Source organism: Lepisosteus platostomus, chromosome 13 (assembly GCF_059453375.1).
Source record: "Lepisosteus platostomus isolate fLepPlt1 chromosome 13, fLepPlt1.hap1, whole genome shotgun sequence".
In the NCBI taxonomy this organism is placed as follows: Eukaryota; Metazoa; Chordata; class Actinopteri; order Semionotiformes; family Lepisosteidae; genus Lepisosteus; species Lepisosteus platostomus.
This window is the reverse complement of record NC_142623.1, coordinates 38,588,466-38,610,947: the sequence shown is the minus strand read 5'-3', so window position 1 is coordinate 38,610,947 and position 22,482 is coordinate 38,588,466. Positions and strand designations below refer to the sequence as shown.

Sequence of the window (22,482 nt, the reverse complement as noted above, 5' to 3'; positions counted from 1 at the left end):
AACAAGATGCATCACGTACTCCTAAATTTTCCCACTCTATTGACTGATTCTTACTGTATGTTGAAGCCAGTATACATGCATGACAAATTACCTATTTGTTTTGGAAATGAAATATGATATAATTTAATAGGAACTACACTATTTGTAACACTGAGAAACTCTTCAAAACCAGTAAAAAATGTGGTGTTACTGTCGATTAAATCTAAATTTAGGATTGCATTATTGTTTATGATATTCATTTCTCTGTAGACCACCCTCTTTCTTTTAAACAAAAGCTCAGTAAGCTCTTGATCTTGTATTTTCAAATAAAATCAATGAATATATAATTTCCAGTCATGTTTTGTTACATTTCAAATGACACACCCACATTTTCCTGTTAAAATAAAAGGCCTCGCTCAAAGCTTTGATCGGCTGTATTACTGCCCATCATTAATTCATAACATGTAACAACAAAACTCAATGAGATTAAAGTCATCTGAAACCTCTGGCTTATTTGTGATTTTCTTGAATAATGGATGATTCAAGTCATGGGTTGTTATTTAGAGCACATACTGTTTATAAAATCAAGGCAGAGAATGGTTATCTTTTCTTAATGCAAAGGTTGACAGACAAATTGTATTCATTCAAATCACTGCAGGAAATGATAAGCTTTTGTGATGTGATAGGTGAGGTAGAGAATTCCAAATAAAGGTATTCCTTACAAGGCAAGTGCAAAACATTAAAGAAATATAGGGGAACAATTTCTATATACAATTATTGAATGATCTAGCAACAGAAGTCATAGGAGATTTGAAACATACATTATCAGAAAAAGGCCCAAATTCACAATGACTAAAATACAAAAAAATACACTCCTGAATTTGCCAAGATCAAACCCCAACCTGAACAGCATGCAAAAGGTTTCAATGGGCACCTGTGTAATTGCACTGTGGCACAATTAGGCAGTAAGTCCGTTTCTTTCTTTCTATATCTGTGAGTATGGTTACTAGTCCTGTTTTGGTAGTTTCTAAAAGTAAAATTATTTGATCATGCCTGTTACTTGGCAATTAAGCTCATGAATAAATCAAGGGTAGAAGAAAAGTAATCTCTTTAGGTTTCATCAGATAATTTCTCTGATTATTTTACATGTTCAATAGATGACTGTAATGTTTAATTTACATTCTGCTGTCTAACAAATTATCCCCCCTTACCTCTTCCCTCAGTATGTGGACATTTTGGTTTCCATAATTGCCTTGTTTGGTACTCCTGCAAATGAAAGTGACAATATCAGTAAAGGAACTTATGTTTATTAACTGCCAGCTCTGACAGATTCTTATTACTTAGCCACTCTGGCTTGAAAAGCAGGAGATAACAAGGCTGAAAGTTCCTGTAGTTAAAAGTAGAAATATGTCAGCCTCTGCGAGCTTTTATGACATGGACCAAATTGTGCCCAGAATCGAACTACAAGGTCGCAAAACCGACAAGAGCAACACGAGAGAAGTCTTTTAAAAATGGATGCCAGTGGATTTTTTTTTTCATACTAACACAGAAAGGGGATAGATCAATGGGGAAAAAAATCAATGCTGAACTCTTTAAGAAGTAAAACTGTTTGGTGATAGTGGACCCCTGATGTTATGGACATTAGATGATTTGCTCTTTCATTCACAGAAGCACAGCAGTTCTCTCTATACGTCCTTCACAACCTCCTGGCAATGTGAACTGAGCCCTGACACCATTTAGTTATTGCTCTTTGCTTCTTTCCATGACTGTTTAGCCACAGCTTCAACTATGTCTTCCTGCCATATTGCAGTCATGCATCCTTTGGACTCATGCTGAAGAAGGTCACCACTTGTATACTGAATGTTACAAGCTATTTGGTCTAAACTAAACATATGCACCTCAAGCATCAAAGGAACCCTGGTAATTAATGTAGTTGTCAAGCTGGCACTTCTGTTGGACTCATTGACTTCTCCAGATGGAATAAACCATAGAGTTCTGGCTAAAGTCTGTGTCTCAATGTTCCCAGTTGGAGTGTAGTGAGCTGTTACTCAATACTTCAAACATAGAACTCCATGTGTTTAGTAAGTGTTCCTTTACACCAGGGCTAACTGATCTAAATTTAGTTGATTTAAGATGCATGATTTAAAAACAAAATTTATTTAAATCATATACCTTTTGCTGTGGCTATTAACATACATCTTATTTTAAACTTTCTCAAGAAAAACGTGAAGAAGCAAAAGAGATGTTACAGTAAATCCATGAGTCAATGGATTTGCTTTGCTTTGCAGTGCATTATTCTGTGCAAAAAAGTCATGGTTACATGAAGATCTATCATAATCACAGGTGAAGAGAGCTGTAAAACACTGTGAGTTTTATGTGTGGTATGGGTGGTACCAGTATGAACACCTAAAGAGTGCTTTAAAATTCTGTACTAGGCATAGTGTGGTAAAAACTTATTCTCAAGCAGAAGTACCCCTTACGATAAAGTACCAAGGTTTCAATTACAGTATGCTTAAAATTATGTTGTATTCTTAAACTTGTTTCTTACAATAAATTGGACATATTGACTTGATATAATTATGTGTTTTTAAGAAAGTAGATATAACCAACAATCTGGCATAACACTGTCTTCTATTATTTCAATCTACTGAATGTATTTTTCATCATCCATTTGCCCGTTTCCCTTTTCATTCTTTCATTCTCTTAAAAAAAGTTTCCTGCATACAATACTGTTTTTGTTCCCCCCTTGAACGATAGGTAGCTCCTCATACCACTCTCACCCTTTCCCTCTCATCCCCTCCCTTCTGTCACGATTGTAATCCCTCCTCGTATTTTAGTTAATTTCATGCACCCGTCCCCTGTTTAGTCCTTTTTTATTTAAGCCTGGCGCTCTCGCTATTCCTGGCTCAGCATTGGAAGATGGAAGCCCGGAAGCCCGCCTACCAGTGGGTCCAGGAGAAACCCAATGGCGTAGGCTTCATCACGGCGTCCTAACCATTTGAGTCCGAGCCTCGGAGCACCTGGCCTCGTTTCTGTTTTTATCCTCCTGGTTCCCTGTCCCTGTTCCGGATCTCATTCTGGCTTTTAACCCTGTCTTGTCTTGGATGGATCATCCGGTTCCTGGACTTTGGACTGCGCCCCGGTTTCCCCGTTTTAGACTTCCCTGAACTTGTTTGCTATCGCCATGCCCCCCCCCCGTCTGTCAACCTGTCCTGATCCTCTTCGTCTCCTCCCCCTGATGTCCTTCTCCAATTACTTCCGGATTATACCGTTTGCATAGGGTCCTGAACTACACTTCGCGGGAGCCTGGACCGGATCCCGTTACACCTTCATTTTGTATGATGAGTCATGAAAATGCATTTCAGACAAAAATGGATGGTTTCTGCTCACCTTCCAAACAATAGAACACCTTTATGGGTGGTATTTAGTTCCTCAGTCTTCAGTCTGAGCCTACAGGATGATTCTAAAAAAAGCAAAAATTGTATGTTCAAATGTTCAGAATGTTATTAAATCCTATTTAAAAGGGGCAAATGGATCTCCAGAATTTATCATCTAAATCATCAAATGCACAATAAATTACACTTCTTGTGCTGTTTTCACTCTGTCATTGTGATGTGAAATTCATGGCGCTCAGATATTGACTATTTACTATAGCCACTAAGCCCTGGTGAGGAAAAAAACATTTTTAAAAAGTGTGGCAGAAAAGAGAATTGTAAAGGAAGCATATGATGCCATTTGAAATCAATCTTCAATTTCATTTTTTTTATTTCTGGTTCTATTTAGATTAACTTGCATTTCATTAGGACAGCTACCAATTCTGTTAATTCTATTTTTGAGAATTTCAGCTCAGGCTTGCTGTAACATATCTAATATTACATTAAGTATACTTCACTCTCAATTTTCAAGCGTCTGCCCTTCAGTTCACAAACCCAGAATTAAAGCGAAAGCTGATCAAAATAATTTCAAATATCTTACCATTTTATTTTTGTGCTGCCATAGTTTTAATAGTTTGTTTTCAGGTTTATCAAAACGGAACCATGGTGTAGTATGTATTTGAGATTAATTAAAAAATCATAATAATCATTCTTATATTTTATGTTTTTTTTTTTTCTCCAGACTACCATATATTGCATTTAACATGTAATTCCTTCTTAACATTTGTTTCTTCAGTGGAAGAGAGACAGAAAAATCCCATAGCATTTGAAAAGCTATATAATGTCAAATCCAATAATAATTTAATTTAATTAAATATTTGAAAATCAATTTGATTATAATTAATAACACTTGATTATTTGTTTAAATATAATCAAATTAATATTTGAACAATTTGATTACAATTATGCACACTAATGCTTATGTAACACTTGTTTGATTTTGAGCCTGTATTTTAATATTCCAAAGTAACATTAAGCAGAACATTGATGTTATAGGAGAAACTTTTCTGAAGAAAAACATGTAGAAATAAATCAAAGACTTTGTTAAAAGCAGAATAATACTGTATGTGTAGAGAGCGTTCTCTTCTGATTTAAATGGTGTTTCAGGGCATCATTCAATACAGACCCATGCTTGAAGGTGATTTTTTTTTCTGACTGTTTTGCACAAGAAACATTGGGAGATATTTTTTTTGTGCTTCACAAAAAACATTGATTCAGTTGGAGAACAGAAACAGTGATCGTCCAGGCAATTTCACCAGATAAATGTAAAATCTGAGAGACTCCTGCAAGAAAACATAACGTGAATAAAAGCAATCTAAAAAAAGAGACATGCTTGTGCTTCAAAGCAAAAATTCTAACCTAAAATATATATCTATCAAAAACAGAGCTGCTGACCTAGAATGTTTTCCCAACTACATTCTGCACTTCAAATTTCAAACTAAAAAGAAGTTAGAAAACTTTTCTTAAATTAAACATCAAGAAAAGCTTAGTGTCCACGGAGCCTTTTGTAAATGATCCCCAGTATCAGACCAGAAACTTGTGCCAGGCATGACATTAGTAACAAGCAGTGAACTGGCAAACCTACAATTTAACATATTATGATTGCTCTATTGGTCTGCATCTAATGGTTGTTTGAATTAAGGTTACCACACTGAGCTATTAAAAAGACCCAGTAATGACTTAGGAGGATCCTGTGCCACCAGATACAGCAGACACAAATTACTGTAGCTGCTCTAATGGTGTCTATGTAAACTCCTATCTGGTGAAAGCAACGGTGAACAGAACCTGGCAACACAGCTAGGAAGGTTTTGAAGAGCAGCTCCCTTTACACTTGGGTTAGTTTAGAACTGCGCTGCAGGCAGTAATTTAGGTGATACAGGTGTGGGCTTCTGAAACTGAGATAGGTAGAGTGAACCATCACTTAAGGTTGTTAGCATTTGCAATAATGTGCACCATCAGGGTAAACTGGAGCAGTGACATTGTAAATATAAAGGATCTTGATTAGATTCAATACTCCTCATGCTCAAGTCAATAAAACTACAGCACATTTCAAGTCACAGTTTTCAATTTAGAAAACGGTTTAATTTAATTTGAAATACACTCATACTGTGCTTTGCTAGAAACTGTAGTGTTTATATGCCTATTTTACCTACTGATATATTTTCTTATTTGTAGACAAATACCTTTTTGCTTCTTCGTCCATTTTTGACAAAGTTGCTTTTAAGTATCCCCTGATATCAATGAGCAATAGGACAAAATTGTTTTCCTCTCACGGGGAAATAGAAACAGAATGGTTTTTTTTTTCCACAGATGATGAAATTATAATTGTGCTTCACATTCTCAAGGCAAAAAACAACTTGCCCTTTGTATTAACAGCCTTCCACAAATCGTAAGCTCCTGCTGAGCTAATTACCTTTGAACTGAATAATGTTAAGACCTTTACCCTGGTCTATGTTTCACTAATGAATCAGAATCGTCAAAATGGGCCTCATTATGTAACTAATATCTTCATAGTTCCTATTATTATACATTGTAGTCTTTCTTAGAGATGCCATGATTTTAAACAAGACTCCTAGTACACCTGGGTGGCATGTTGGCTCAGTGGTTAGCATTACTGTCTCACAACACTGGGGTCCTGGATTCAATTCCTGAGGTACCATCTGTGTGGAGTTTTGAATGTTTTCTCCATGTTCACTTGGATTTCCTCCGGTATCTCTTTGGGCTCCGATTCCGTCCCACAGCCCAAAGACATACTGGTAGGTTAATTGGCTTCTGTGAATTGTCTTCTTGGGGTTGTGTCTGTGTGTATCCTGCAGTGAACCTGCATCCCATCTAGGGTGATGCCTTGCAGCTGTTACTTACTGGATTACTTGCCTTCTGCTCCCCTGCAATCTGTACTAGGTAAAGCAGTAAGAAATTGGATGGACAGACTGTTTGAAAAGCGATTACACAACGTTTTTCTGAATTGATGCAAAATCCGGTATATGGTCTGCTAATAAAACAATTCTTAGGAATTGGAGTGAAAGGAGTGAAATTTAATGGAGTGAAAGGAGTATCTTTTAATGATGGTTTAACACTTAGCTGCCGACAACGGGTTTTATATTCAGTTTGTTTTTTTTCGAACACACAAACAGCAACAGCTTCAGGGCAGGTGATATCATCTACTTTCCTTCCCCTGACAAGGACCAAAATGTACGGTTCTTGGCAGAAAGCTATACAACCCATCTTGCCAAGCATATGCCAGCAGCCATATCACCCTGCAACTCACAAATGGCCACCCACTGAATCTCAGCAGGTGTGAGCCTGGCCAGTACCCGGATGGGAGACCTCCTGGGAAAAACTAAGGTTGTTGCTGGAAGAAATATTAGATATTAGAGTGGCCAGTAGAGCTGCTCACCCTGCAGTCTGTGTGGGTCCTAATGCCCCAGTATAGTTACACTATATTGCCATTGTTCGGATGAAACATAAAACCAAGGTCCTGACTCTCTGTGGCCATGAAAAATCCAAGGGTATTTCTTGAAAAGAGCAGGGGTGTAACCCCAGCATCCTGGCCAAAATTCCCCCTGGCCTTTACCGATCATGGTCCCCCATCTATGAATTGGCTTCATCACTCTGCTCTCCTCCCAACTGATAGCTGGTGTGTGGTGAGCGTACTGGTGCACTATGGCTGCCGTCGCATTATCCAGGTGGGGCTGCACATTGGTGGTGGTGGAAGGGAGACACCATTGCCTGTAAAATGCTTTATAAGTGTAAGGAATTAATATTAGTAGTAGTAGTATCATCCCACTGTTACTACGAAGATGTTACATAACATAGACTACACACAGTAGCTATTGCACATCAAGACTATGACTAATTTACCTTGAAGTGGCAGATCTGCTCTTTTTAACTATTGCTCGTCTCCTGTGAAAGCTGCAATGTATCAGCCCGTGCTCAGATATATCTTCCATGTGCACATTTGCTTCACTCTCTCACCGAAAATCAAGTGAGGTGCGCTGCGCAAGTAATTACCGGCACCTGATTGAAGTCACAGTCGTCTTTCTTATGCAAAACTGCCACATTTTGAAAAGTGTTGTTGTCACGAAAAGTATTTTCTCGTGCACTGTGGCTTTACATGACATTTTTCATACAGTATATATAAAATGCTAATTTAAGCATAAGTACTTTCCTTCAAAGCTTCAAGCAAATTTTAATTTTTTGGTTACATCTCACAAAAGGATTGCACGGCAGAATATGCTGTAAATGAATATAAAGGCAAACTCTTGAAGCTATATTATAGCCATATTTGTAAGATAGGCATGTATAATATAAAGATGAACAAATTTGTCATGGTGCTGTGATGTACTTTAATGTACTGTACGTAGTGACGCTAAATATTTGATCCCATAAGCCCAAAAACAATATAAATAATAATGTTCCTAAAACAATTCTCTTTATATCTTTTTTGGTAATTTAAATACATCAGCATGAAGAGGCTGCAAAGGAACAAGTGAAGGTTTATTACATGCTGAAAAAAGAAACACAAACATTCGGCTGTGGAGCCTTCTCCAGGTGTGACATTTGAACAAAGCCACTGCAGCCGAAACATTGTGTTTTTTTCTCTTTTCAGCATGGAATTAACCTTTACTTGCTCATTTAAACACTTTATTTGTTTCAAATATATCATTTTCATGTAGTATGGAAAGTTGTATGGTTCAGAATGCCTCTTATTACAATGGTCTCATAATTAAAGATTATGTGAGGATGTCTGGGGACAGTTTCAATTCTGCAAGATATTTAGAGAAGGCATTAAATCAGAAAGAAGCTTATTGGAACCACTTAGAATGAAGAGGCTGGATTATATATGAAAAGAGAGGGTTTGTACCTATCTTGTAATGTCTGGTGTTTTTGCAGCTGCCACAGTCTTTTTGCTGAAAGTATGATCCCAAATAACAGTCAGTATATGGGGCCAGCCCCAAAGGCCAACTCAAACTCATTATCATGAGTAAGGAGCACACAATACCATTGATTATTGCTCCTCAAGGGATAAATTGGACAAACCATGTGCGTAAATCCCAAGAATAAACACCACAGGCAGCTGATTACTTGAAACAGACTGTATTGGTAAACAATATACATTTCACTGACCGCAGTAAGCTTACTTGACTCTTTTAAAATAAGGGTGTGTGCCTCAATGGAAGATATACAAGACTAAAACAAATGAGACCACGAAGTTTCTACCAGATGAGAGTGTTTATCATCCATCATTTCATTTTCTAACTGCTTTATCTGATTTTCGGTTTTTAAGAACTTATCTTTCTTTTCACAAATAAATACAGAGAACCACAAAATAGAATGCTTTACATTAATATATATACTTAAAACAGTATATATGAACACATTTTAATAAGTTTAGACAAGGTAAAAGTTACATAGCAACAATTTATCTTGTTCAGGTGCATTTTTTCCAAGTCATTTTTCATCACTTCCAAAACAGGACAAATCCTTTATCCTATACCGCTTCTCAGGGGAGTAGGAGCTTATCCCAGCAGGCGACAGACACAAGGTCATAGGTCAGGGTGTTTGTGATTTCCATTCAAAATTCAGTTGAAGAGCTACTTGCTGCAGTACAAGCAACTCTCCTTAACAGAACAGTCAGGAATAAAGAGAAAACAAGAGGAACCTCAACAGACAGATTTTAATAGTGTTTAGTTTAGAAACGAAACATATTCTATAAGAATCCTTTAACCATTTAAATAAATCTTTTTCTCACTAAGAGGAATACTCCACTGCTACTAGATTAATGTAAGCTTAGTGAGAGTTGAACTCAACTTGTACAGTTTCTCTTTCCTTGTATGTTTTGGTAAACAGGACCTAATTGTCACGCATTCCGCACGCGCTCACACTGTCACGCATTCCACATGCCGTCATGTTCCCTCGTGCACCCACTTAGACGCTCACGCCGCAACTAATCTTCCTATCGCCTTTCACTCGCTACTTTAACCCTGCTCTTTTCATTTACTGTCGCTTACTGTTTCGGATTCGCCCAGGAGCTCCCTAGTGCACGTACCCTCCTTCTAAAGCTTATTCTATTCCTTACTTCCTGAGTCTCGCTAGATTCTGACCACGTTTCTGCCTTTGCGTTTTTGGATTAGTTGCCTCCCTGTATTGTCTCTACCCAGTCTTGACTATCGCCTGCCCTTTGGATTTTGGATATTAGAACTTTTTTTTTTGGTAGCCTTTTCTATTTGGATTTCCTATTCCTGCTCAGGGAATAAGCCTACTTGAGCCCTGCACAGGGTCCTTATTTTCAGCATTCATAATTGCTAACACTAATCTCTGTAGAATTTACAGATTAGGGACTACCCCGCCTAGAGAAACAGAACATACAAACGGGATCATAATTCACATACATTCTTTTTTTATTGTGATTTTGGAAGACGGTTATCACACCCAACTCTTCATTCTGCCTTCACAAAAGGCACGTGTCCAGAGTTTATCGCACATCTTGGATACCTTTGCCGTGTTTAAAGAAAATGGCCATGTTCCATTCTGAATGAGGGCTGGACCTTTTCTGAACGTATATTTATACTTGAAAAGTTTAATAATAGCTATTGTTATTAATTTATATTAATTTGTTACACTCCCAGTTCAATACAAATGTTCTTACTACAGATACACACTTTGGTATTTGTGTTTTCTGCACTGTACGATATACAGTGTACAGCACATTGCAGCTTGGAATACTTCTCATTTTGGCGGCTACTGTGTGGTTCTACAGTCATGGGCAAGGACTCAATTAAACTTTTGAAACTGTGTGAAGTCTGATAGTTAAGTTTTCATTTCTATGAGTTTCTATAAGTATGAGGTTCAGAATTTGTGATTGGTGGTAGGGTCAAAACTGCCTAGCCTTGGTTGCAGGGATGTAATTAAATCTACATTCAGGAAGTAATGACCACAATTCTTCATTGCCTGGCACATACAGTACAATTTTGGCATTCTGCATTTTCATAAGAACATTACAGTGCTGTGCTAAGGAAACAGGATTTGTACAGTACTTCCACCCTGTGGTTTAATGAGTATGATCCTTCCTGCATCATCTCCCTGTATGGTTGTCATGCTCATTAACGTGATTCCCTGCCCTGCTGATAATGACTCTTAGAGTAATTGGCAGTTTGTCAGCGCTCAGAAACAAATGTTTTCTATTTTCAACCCTTGGCTTCATAGGAGACTCTACAACACCCCATCCACCCCCACCCCTACCCCCTGTAAGGCTCTAGTAGAAAATCCTTGTTCATTTAATGCACAATATCTGAGACCAGATACTGTTGGTAGATGTGGAGATGTAAAAAAACTTTAATGTTTAATTACACTCACGTCTCTGCTATAGATGCAGAACATTTATTACTAAATAATGTATGTAGCTGGCTCCAGTGAGTACTTCTGATTGTGACTAGTTATGCAGATGGAATTTATTTGGCTTTCATGCTCCCTGAGGTTTGTGATGCAGGCAGAGCAGGGGCTTTTCGAATAAAAGAGTACTTTACCTTTAAGAGTGTACACACTGCAGTTTCAGCAGTCCGTTTCATCTGCGATTTTCATCCTTTTCAATCAGAGAATATTCTCAGATTTTACACAGCCTGTGGAGTTTTGTACAATATGAGATTATTAGGCCCTGACCCAGTTTATATTGGCTTTACAGTAATTACTTAAAGGAAATCATTTACCCAGACAAAGTAAGCCATGAGCTATGGGCTTGGCAATCACCTCAGAAGAAATAATGTTTGGAAATGAAGGGACCTCTTGAAGTGTAATCATCATAATGACAGAATATGAATGATACCCTGCATAAAATTAAAAAGAGCCCAAGAATATACCTGTCATATACTTTTCCCTTACTTAAATGTGGGGAGGGCAATTGCCATAGTAGAACACTAGATGATTTCTGGAAATTCAGGGACATTCTGATTAAACTCTTATGAAATCTGATGATGCTAACATTACCCTGGATACATACGTTATCCAGATATATAAAGAGCTACCATGCACCAGCTCCGCTGGAAGAGGGAAATCAAAGGCAATGATTTAGACTTTTTATTTTATGTACTACAGCAGCATGATGACACAGTGGTTGGCATTGCTGCCTCGCAGTGCTGAGGCCTTGGGTTCCCGGGGTGCTATCTGCAGAGAGTTTGCATTTCCTCTGGGTGCTCCAGTTTTCTCTCACAATCCAAAGGCATGCTAGTAGGTTAATTGGTTTCTGTAAGAATGGTCCCTGGTGTAACTGTTCGTGTTTGTGCCTGTGGGTGCCCTCATACAAGATACCTCGTCTTGCACCCAGTGTTTCTCAGGATAGGCTCTAGGCCTCCAAGACTCTGAACTGGATAAGCCATTATTGAAAGTGATGTGATGATGCAATTTTATGTACTGCTTATCTCAGTTAAAACACTTCCAAGGACACTGTAAAATCTTAGAGAGACCACAATGCTCATCAGATCGCAGTTTGAGAACCCTTAACTTAGACATCCGATATTAAAAGTAGCGTACAACCACTTTCTTGTGAGGGCAAGGAAATGTACAGTACATGATTAAAGCACTGTATCAGAAAGCATTTGAAAGGTGAACTTTAAAAGCAATGCATATGTTTGGAAAGTGACATCACTAAGCAGACTTTGGAACAACCTACCCACTGCTAATTGTTAATCCAGAACCTGATGGCAATTATATGTATTTGTATGAAAGATTATATCACATACTGTGACAGGTTTGTGTACCTTGTATCATTTCAATCTGTCAATCTGTTATCAATCTATTTGGTTTCGGAAATAAAATAAGTTGTTGTTGATTGTAATTTATTGTGGGATGCTTTGAGTTTTAATCTGGACCAGGAATGCAGTTTTAAAATCCAAAGCTTTGATCACGTTGTGTAGCAGGTGTAAGAGTTAACACGGCATTCCTTCCGAGATGCCTTTAGTTAAGCTGTAATATCTGCCATATAGAAACTGATGTTCACTGAGCAGGGAGATGGACCACACCCGTTCTATGTTAGATAAGCCAAGTTCTTTTTTTATCTTGTTCTGGTTTTAATAAACACCACATAATAATGAGGTAGACTAATGCTGCATGTTTGCTTTTTAAGTATTGTAAATATCTTGAGGCATCTGCTATAAGCATCTTTCAGTTTCCTTTTCCTTTGAAATGAATAAATGAAAGAGGCTCATCTGGGATGCAGTGTAAAGTGCCCTCTGAAAGCAAAGCTAATAGATCTGTTTCGAAGAGTTATTGAGGCAGGGAGCTCTTTTCGATCTCCACCGTCTGCTGTTATCAGTGCTGTTTAGCCTGTGCATTCAATCAAAACCCCTGCCATGGTCCAAAAGGAGCATGCAGCCTTCTGGGCAGAGAAACAGACCCATAGGAGCATGGAGATGAAAAGAGAATGTTTCAAAACTTCACTTAAAGGATGCTTTGTAATTAGCAATCACTTTTTTCAAATACAAAAGACTAAATCTTTTCAGAATAATCTGCAGAAAATGTAGTATATCTAGAGATTACTATTTGTATGGAAGAATGGTTAATAAATTGGAGTGTGATATTTGACTCTTTCTAATTAGGATATACAGTAGGTAGCTATTTTATTGCACATTTAAACAATGCATGGTCTCTATGGATATTAATGCATTACCAAAGTGTATTAATGTTTATTATTAAGAAGGAATATAATCACTTGTTCTTAAAGTCATACAGAAGTCAATTTCTATAGGTGGTGGGGGTGGGGGGGTAAATGTATGGTCACAAATTCAAGCTGCACAGAAAGAGAATGATAAAAAGTTCATTTGGAAGCACAAACTGTAGTTTTTCTCAACAAATTGAGAAGGATTGCACTGTTACTTCTTCAGAAGAACCTTATTCCAGTTACACTGGAGTCATCATTGAGCACTCCAGACATGGTTGAATAATGAAGAAATGACATTACTCCTTCTCTAAATAAGCAATTAAACATAGCCAATCAATTTATCAGTAAGTCTTTGGGGGTGGAGGGAAACTAAATTACCCAGAGAAAACAACTGTAAACACAAGGAGAACATTCTCACTGTTACTTATTGTAGATCATTAGCTTAATGCACATCTATAGAATTTTATAATTTAGGAATTAACTCCAATGTAGGGCACCACAGTGGCATGAAAGCTAGCTAGTGCATAGTATTTGCATCTTGGATTTTATACTGGACACATCACGTTCTCTTTATTAAGCATAATCACTGTTTTTGTTCTTCTCACTAAGAAGAGAAGATAGAATGAAATTATATTCATTGAGATTTCAGGATGATTCTCTTGTTCTGACCACAGAAAAGAAGGAGCTGGTCATAAACTGGCCTTGTGGCAGGAAAGAATGCCATAGTATTTTAAAAAAATCTTTGAAACTTCCACACAGAACAATTTTAACAACAGAGAAATAAAGCAAATTTATGCCTGGCTGGAGGAGTCTAAGATTTCTCTGTCTTGGCTTATAGACACAAAATACTTCTTCCACGCCATTGAGGTGCACTGTGTTCTCTGTGTTCTGTGTTCTGCATGAAATGTGTAAATTTCAGACAGGTGCTGCCCTTAGCTCACTCAATCAGTCACTAGGTGCCTTTTAATCTTTTATTGCAAAATGATGTAGTCTTTTAAATCATAACCAAGAGACACTCATTTCTAACATAATCACTACAATAAAAAACAATGTGAACCAAATGCAATCATTTTGATTATTGAAGGGAACCAAAAGGTTAAGTCTGTCTTGAACGGGCACAGTGCTTATTAAGCTGTCAGGACATCAACCTGACAGCATGTTATTTGTTGTATGGGTGCAGGCGGTTCCCTTTTTTTCTGATTTCAGCTCTGCATTGCGTGTGTGTTTTTACTTTAAAATTTTAGCTCACCTGTTACTTCAATTGCCAGAAACAAGAGCTCCTCCTATGCAAACATCCTGGAACTGCAGAACTGCAGTACCAGTGAAAGCAAGCTATATGTTTGCACTGGTCTCACTGAGGCAGCCCTATACAAACATTCACCTCATTTTCCATTTAGTATATTTCAATTGTATTCTACATAATGACATTATCACATTTCAGGATTCTTCAGTCATGTAATTTGCCTTTTTGAACACCTTTGTGGTGAACAAAAATAATCAGTTATTCTGAACAATTGTGAGATTAACTAAACCCTATTTATTTCTGGTTAAGTTATCTATCCCTTTATAGAATTTAATGTTTTTATGAAAATACTTCCTCTTCTAATCTTCCCAGTAAATATTGATGATGTGGAGTATTTTGAAATGTAACTGTATTGGTACTTATCCTCAAAGGGTTCCTCATTATATAGACTTCTATTTTCAGTACATGTGCTTCCACATGAACACAGAAAGGCACTTTTTTGCAAGCATGATTGAAATGTAAGTTACATGGAATTGGCCCATGAATTGGTCCTTGTGGAATATCTTTATATGTGTTAAGGATCAATGTGTTAACATCTGAACATTTGCAATACAGGACAGGGTCGCAGAGGAGTCAGAGCATATCCCGGCAAGCAGCAGGTGCAAGGAAGGATACACTCTGGACATGACGCCACTCCACCGCAGGGCACACACAGATACAAACACACACACACATGCACACCAGGGTCAATTTAGCCAGAAACCAATTAAGGGGCGGAGTGGTGGCACTGTGGCTAAGGATCTGTGCCCATGGTTGGAAGGTTGCTGGTTCAAATCCTGCGGCCGGCAGAGGAATTCTACTGCGTTGGGCCCCTGAGCGAGACCCTTAACTCCAGCTGCTCCAGGAGTGCCGTATAAATGGCTGACCCTGCGCTCTGAACCAAAGCTTCTGTGTGTCTCATGGAGAGCAAGCTGAGGTATGCGAAAAGACAAATTCCTAAGGCAAGAAATTGTATATGGCTAATAAAGTGATCTTACCTTATCTTAACCAAAGTCCAAGGAATGTGGTAGGAAATGGGAGCACCTGTAGGAAACCCATTAATACATAGGAACAAAATATAAACTCCACCCAGACAATGCCCCTGGAGCTGAACCAAAGCCCCTGGAATGACAATGCTAACAACTGTGCCACCACGCTGCACGATGCCTATACAATGTCTTTTTTAAGTACCTATAAAACCCCAGAAGCATTATATGATAATCCAACCAATTTCATCCTAACAAGCTAAATATCCAGATAATCTCTGTCATAATACATCTAGCCTAGGTGTTCCAGAAAAAAAATCAACAGTAAAGAAACCCCGATCAGTGTCAATTGGATTGTCAATTGCATTTTTTCTTGAATACAGCTCTAGATCTAAACTAGAACTAGAATACTGGTTCCAGTGTGTAGAATCTTGCAAATTCCAATAAACGTCAATGACAAATCTGTCCAACCGTTTTCAAAAGTATAGAAAAAAATCCCTTTACAGTGTGTCTCTGCGCTGCTCAACTAAAGAATCATTATCTTTTACATGCAGTTTAAGTTTTATACAATTAAAATGCTCTGAAAGTAAAATGTTCGGGATTTCAGCACAATTTTAAATCATATATACTGTATATATATATTGTTTTTTTGTTCTAGTGTATTTTTAAATCTGTTTAGCCCCATGCCTGCACAATTTTAAGACGAACCGACTTTGGTGAAATAAAATACTCTGATAGTGTAAGTTATCACATTCACAGTCCATTAGGCCTGAAATATGATCTAAATTACTGACATCAGTTCTGTTAGAAAAGTTAAGTAAAAAAATAAGTATTGGCACTTCATTCTTGTTCTAAGTTATGCAGACATCTCGATCTAAAAGTTTTTAAAAATGTCGTATAATATTTCACAATTGTTTACTTCAAGCTGTTTGAGTTTGACATTGTTCTTAGATTAGTTAAATGATTGCTCAATTAAACTTCTTTTCTTGCATTATGTTCAAGGCTTTTCCATTGGCAGCTGTTTAAATTAATTTTCTTTCTAGTTTAAAATGGCCAAAGCTACTGTAATAAATAATCACATTCCCATAATTCCCATTCATAGTGACTTTCTGTTCTTAAAAGGCACTATAAATCTGAAGATGCTACCTGTAAGGTACAAATATACACAATTTTCATTCATCAAAAATTACTTTGTCATGCTAAGTTGCCCTGATCAATGCATTAGGGTACTTAACTCTGACTTTATATACGTGAAATTGAATTAGATGTCTGTTTAAACAGATCTGTTACATAGATTATAAATGTTCTGTATAGATATTGCCTTTATTCTCCTCACAAGATGTTATTTGATGAGCATTATTTTAGCTATTTGGTTTTAACTTGAATATAGTACTGCTGTAATTATAAACAAATGATCGTTTCAGTTTTCCTTTCATCTCATAATTCATAGCCTGAAAGCTTTTATACTGAAGTGTCTGTTTTTTATGCAATAAGCTTTCATCTTCTTCTCTATCTTCATTCTGAGCCGCATGCCACTCTCTTTCGCCACTCCACAAAAATAAAAACACACAGAAACATTGAATATACTGCTTTCTAGGGACCATGTGCATCTGTTTGAAAAAAAGAGAGAAGAACGTTTTATATTTGCCTATTCAATATCCTATAATTATATTTTAGTGTTCTGTGTTTCATGCATGTCAAAGCTGAGATTTGGGCATTTGTTACTTATACCCTTACATTCATATGTAAAATGCAAACAGTATTTATTTTCTTATTTCAGCTAAAAGCTTTGCTGTGGCAAAGTGGTAAAAACTCAGGTCTTCCTCAAAACCTATTTTGTTGTGTACCATTTCCTACCCACTGCCTTTCAGTTCGATGTTGATTTCATAAGTTGAAAACCAGGCGTTTACTTGGCAGAGGTAAAAAGGCTTGACTGTACTGCAGACATTATTTCACACATCACACACAAAACTTGTTTAATTTATAAGTTTTCCATCCATATCTAAGAAACGTTGTACTGCATGCTTAATTAAGGCACAACTTTTTTCTATCATTAAAAAAACAGTCTTTGAGAAAGAGCTTACATGGGTGATCTTTCCAGACTTATCCTATCTCTCACCTCCTGGGTGTAATGTGTGGGAGCACCTGGCTAATTGAAGAAATTCTTTTAAGTGCAAAGCAGATCCCAACTATTCTGCAAATGGTGCAAGAAAGAAAACTGCAACATTACAGCCAGTCTTTCTCAAAAGGTCTCCACTCAGTTGGCACACTATTTTCCATTTAAGGGCATGTCTCATTGCATTTTTCTTTTTCATGTCATGTGTGCCTGCTGAACTATGGAGAAGGTACACATCTTGAAATAATGCTCTGAAAACGAAAAGAGGATAACAATTAAACTTGAAGCACTTAAAACACAGACACATTATAAGTATTTTCTTAGATATTTGTGCTTATTCTAATATTATTTAGAAACAGAAAATCCTGAGGTTAGCAAAGATTCTGCTCTGGGTGAACTCAAGCATTAAAACTTCATAACTTATGCTTTTTGATCCTCAGGCTTTGAAGCAGTTTCTTTAGGACCTGATTAAGCCAAAATATTTCCCTGGTAGCAGATGCTTTAATTCAAACTATATGGACTTCTAATTAGTGTAACAGTTAGGTTGATCAAGCTATTTAATGCATAGCCATCAAGTCTGTTGGAAAGTTGAATCGTAATAAATATTATAAAGTCTAAGTGTAATGATGCAAAACTGCAACAACGGGGGATTAAGGTTCTCCTCAGAATTGTCACAACAAGCCATAGAGGGAAGGGATGAGGTTTTTCAAAGCACATGAGAGTTAAGAGGAGACCAGGACTCTGGTCTAGTGGTCTGGTAGTGGTTACAGATCCAAAGACTGGATCACAATATGGCAGTGTAACTGTATAGCTCTTTTTCTTAAAACCTATTAATGGGCACTTAATTAATGGGATGTTTGGCAGTGCTGGAAATGAGGCTATTGACAAATGTCGGCTTTGTGTACTGTAATGTAATAATTACAACATTCTGAATATCTCAGTTTTTAAACTTGACAAACAAGGAGCCACTTTGGTCAGGATCTTACAATAGATCCTGATTTGATTTTTTTTTAAAGGAATGTTTTCTTTTATTATTTTTAATCTCTCAGGGTTTGTTGTATTTTGTGCTACTGTATATCAAAATATCCTCTCACTCCCAAAACGTATGCTGTTCTTTGTTTGTGTTTCAGTACTTAATCGCCCATGACAAAATGACAGCTTTAGTAAATTAATTAACAAGTTTACATTCTGGAAAAAAAAAGTCTCACTGTGATAAATTGTTTATACAGTATATTCCCAATACATAAGTAATATATTTGAAAATACATATACTTGGAGTTGCAGCCTCCAGAAGGTAATGTTAGTATTACGGAATTATTGAGATTCAACTCAATAATGGAATCAGAGAAATTGTGAAATTAGATGGGTTTTTTTATATTTTTACCTTTTTGTTGTGTTTGTCCTTTATTATTTAATAATAATACATTTCAATTTCTTTCTCAGTTTTATCAAATAAAGGTTTTCACTACTAAGTCAAGCTTTTTAACAATTTTTTCTGTTTTTGTTTTGGTATTAACTCTAAGATAAATTACATTGTCTAAAAATCAATCCAAATCAGTTTTTTGCCTGAATCATTTTTTATTTAATTGTTTAGAAACAGCAGGATTTTCACTAGTTTCAAAGTTATATAATGCTGAAGGCAAGCATTCTTAATTCTAAGGCTTCTTAACTTTGTACCACACTTCTCCCGTGTAAGAAAGGTGTTATCTAAGAAAATAATTTGGTGAAGCTATTGTATTTTATGTACTTTTGACAGGTATTTCTCCATGTACTCTGGACAGTTGCATTAAATAAATGGTTTGATCAGAAACACAGAGCTACAGTATATGACATAAAAGACTGAAAGATCTTTTCAGATGGCACCGTTTTAATTACACAAAGCATTCTTTTTCACAAATTATTTTCAATGAAGCCAAAACTTTTGTTGCTCGATGACACTCGTAATACTGTATATGAAAAACACTCTTCCAATAAAAGTAAAAAAAAAAGAAAAATATGAAAAATTCCTTTAAATACAAATCAGCTAAAACATACAGTATCTACAGTACACATTCAGCTCTTTGGAAGTGGAATGGAATCTTCCAGAACTATAAAGTCTTTTGAAGGTTTCCTTATTCCCCTGGGCTTTTAAAAGGAGGTAATATATGGAATACATTCAGTAGTACTATCAGTGTGGTTAAGGTCAAAGAACTCTTTGAAAACTGCAGTTAAAATGGCCATTGACCTTCACAAGTTGGCTGTAAAAGAACCCACAGATGGCTGAATCTGCCACTTTCCACTGTATTATCTACAGTATTATTAAGACTTTAAAGCTACTGATATAGTGGTCATCTTTCCAGGAAGAGGAGACAGGTGGTTTGAGAGGAAGAACCAAAAAAAAAAGGGAGCGATTGATTGGCCCATTACACCGAAACTACTCGTTAAAGTTGCTAATGATCTCATAGCCTCGGATTTGGGTGTACCGAATTTTCATAGGTGTCAGTAATTCATTAGATAATGAAAGTCATGACATTTTATTTTTTAGGTAATAAAGTGTTGGGCATCTCTGGCAATGTCCTCCTGTCCTCTTGCTGAGAGTTAACAGTTCATTTCTCTGTATGGTTTTAGCTCTCAGAATGAGTAGGTTATATCTAGTGTTCTACAGGACTCCAAATTCAGTCTTCTGCTGTTTAGTATATGTATGTGTCTTCTTGGTCCCGCTACAATTTAGTGTTTATTTTTTTGCACTTGGTCAAAAACGTATTGGCATGCTCTGCTTTTAATCTGTTACCAAAGTGCCCTTTTCAGTACTTTCAGCTTCCTTTTCTCTGTGTGTATTGTACAATTGTGATAAGAGTGTACATAAAACCAATGGAACTATAAAGGAGAATAAAGAATTATCCAATATTTTGATTGAAAATAAAAATATTAAATGGGATGGAAACTGCAATATAGGTTGTACTAATTGACTCATAATGTGATATTAGAAAGACTGCAGTTTCTTTTAAAAATAAGGTCCTTAATTAAGTCACCAATTTATGAACTGTAGTTACACTGTGAACATCTCTCTAGTTTTCATTTCTTTCATCATTTAAAATATCTAGCTCATAAGATCCCTGCTTATATGACACATATTTTTGTACGCTGGTCTGCATAGAACAAGGCTCTAGAAATGCCTGTGTGAGCATGAAGGGAAAAAAGTCTCTCTGGCTTAGACAAAATGTGCAGGACAGAGTAATTTGTTTGAACAAACAATTTCTCTTGGCTGCAAATTGTTGTCTCATCTCGTTACTCTTTCTCAGGCTTTGCGTGGGAGAGAGAAATAAAGCAGTTTGACACTCGCCTAAACGACACTGCTTGGAAATCAAAGGCGCTCATGAAAGAAATTCAGAAATCAATTAAAGGACCCTTTGCCAATGTGATGCGGCAATTATCTGGAAGTGGCCTTTTACGGATTCAGAAACTAATTCATCTTGACTGCATAACATGGAGAGGTGAATCTAATTACTTTTTTTGAGAAAAAGCTGTCGTTTTTAAAGGTACCCAAAAACATCATGTCACTGACATGACAGACTACATTCTGGCACCAATTTTGTCTCCTATGTAAAATAAACATCCTCTCTCTGTTAATAAATATTTTCAGTACATAGATCTATAATAAAATATCTAGTATGATATATATATATATCATACTAGAAATATAGTTACAAACAGGGGGCTACAAAAAGAATTACAGAAAATACTGAGCCTGACAACCAATAATTAGAATAAATAATCATAACCGCCAAATTGTAACAGATATGCCAAGAATACACCAAAGCGAATGGTACTATGCTATTAGAAGCACCTGAGATCTTTGTTCCCTAGTGCACCTTTGGTGAAAAGAGATAGAAATCAGGCACATTGGTTTTAAACAAATATTTTTTAATAATGACAAAAACACACACTAACAACACACGACACAAAATACAACAGACAACATATTCTACAAACAAGGTGCTTCGGAGGCCTATGCCCTGACCAACCAGAAAAACCTCAGAATGCTACCAAGTATTCAAATCCTATATAACAACTGCATAGGCCAAAAAAGAGATAAACCCGTCTTCTAAACTAAACAGAATATGACCTACAGTTATATCTCTCTATAGATCTGGATGCTACAAAAAGTGAATGGGAAGACTATCTCCCTATTCTAAAAATGCATTCATTAACCAGGAGAGACCATTTTTAACTTAGGGATTCCTTATACAGGAAATCAGACTTTCCTAAAATCAACAGAATAGCAAGCTTCCTTCACAAATTCAAATACCTACCTTGAATCTGGTCTTAACAGCTGATTGGAATAAGGTCTTCCTGCCTGCCACCGTCCCTTCATTCTCCTTCTGTCTTTCTGTCCTTCCTTCTCCTTCTCTCTGTCTCTGTGTTCCTGGACTATTGATGATTCTTAATGATTAACCAAGACCTTAATCATCTGGGGTAAACCAGACACTTTCTTTGTACAACTTAGCAACCACATCAGATCCTTTCTTGCTTTGAAGCTCCCAAGAGAATTACAAATCTTGGCACTCACTAGATGTTGACCATTGCCTCATAATTCTTAGACAAATCAATAGCCCCTTCCAATAGGTGCAACAATATCATTGTCCCCAAGGACATTTAAAAGTCCAAAATTGTTCTTTTGCATTATAACCCTGTGCTACAGCAGTGATTTCTTATCATATTCTTATTACCTTCACCAAATTCCCTTGAAATCAAAGTAATCTAAATGTTTGATGTCTATGTGTGTTTTTATATTTATATGAATGTCTTCTAAATACCTCACAAGCTAAATCCACTTTTGATGCTACAGTCTTCTTTAAACTACTGGTCAATGGAATGCTTTAGAACCTTCGTATGGACAGGATTTATTAATTTTTTTTAATATTACAGAGCAAATTACAGAGGAAGACAGATGATTAAGAAGACTCCTCAGCTTCAGGTGGCTGGCAAGCCTGAGCCGACAAGAAAGCCAGGAATTGATCGAAAAATCTGCAGGAAACGAAAGAAAAAAAGGA

The 22,482-nt window shown here is 36.7% G+C and overlaps 1 protein-coding gene across 1 annotated transcript in view; it reads right to left on the bottom strand.

Moving 5' to 3' along the window:
• Positions 1–3,391: 3,391 nt before the first annotated feature.
• thoc3 (THO complex 3) overlaps positions 3,392–22,482 on the bottom strand; it is a 30,741-nt gene continuing 11,650 nt past the window's right edge. The window contains exon 8 of the transcript XR_015926156.1: positions 3,392–3,442. The gene's annotated coding sequence lies outside the window, so the exon portion shown is untranslated. The remainder of the gene's footprint in view (positions 3,443–22,482) is intronic.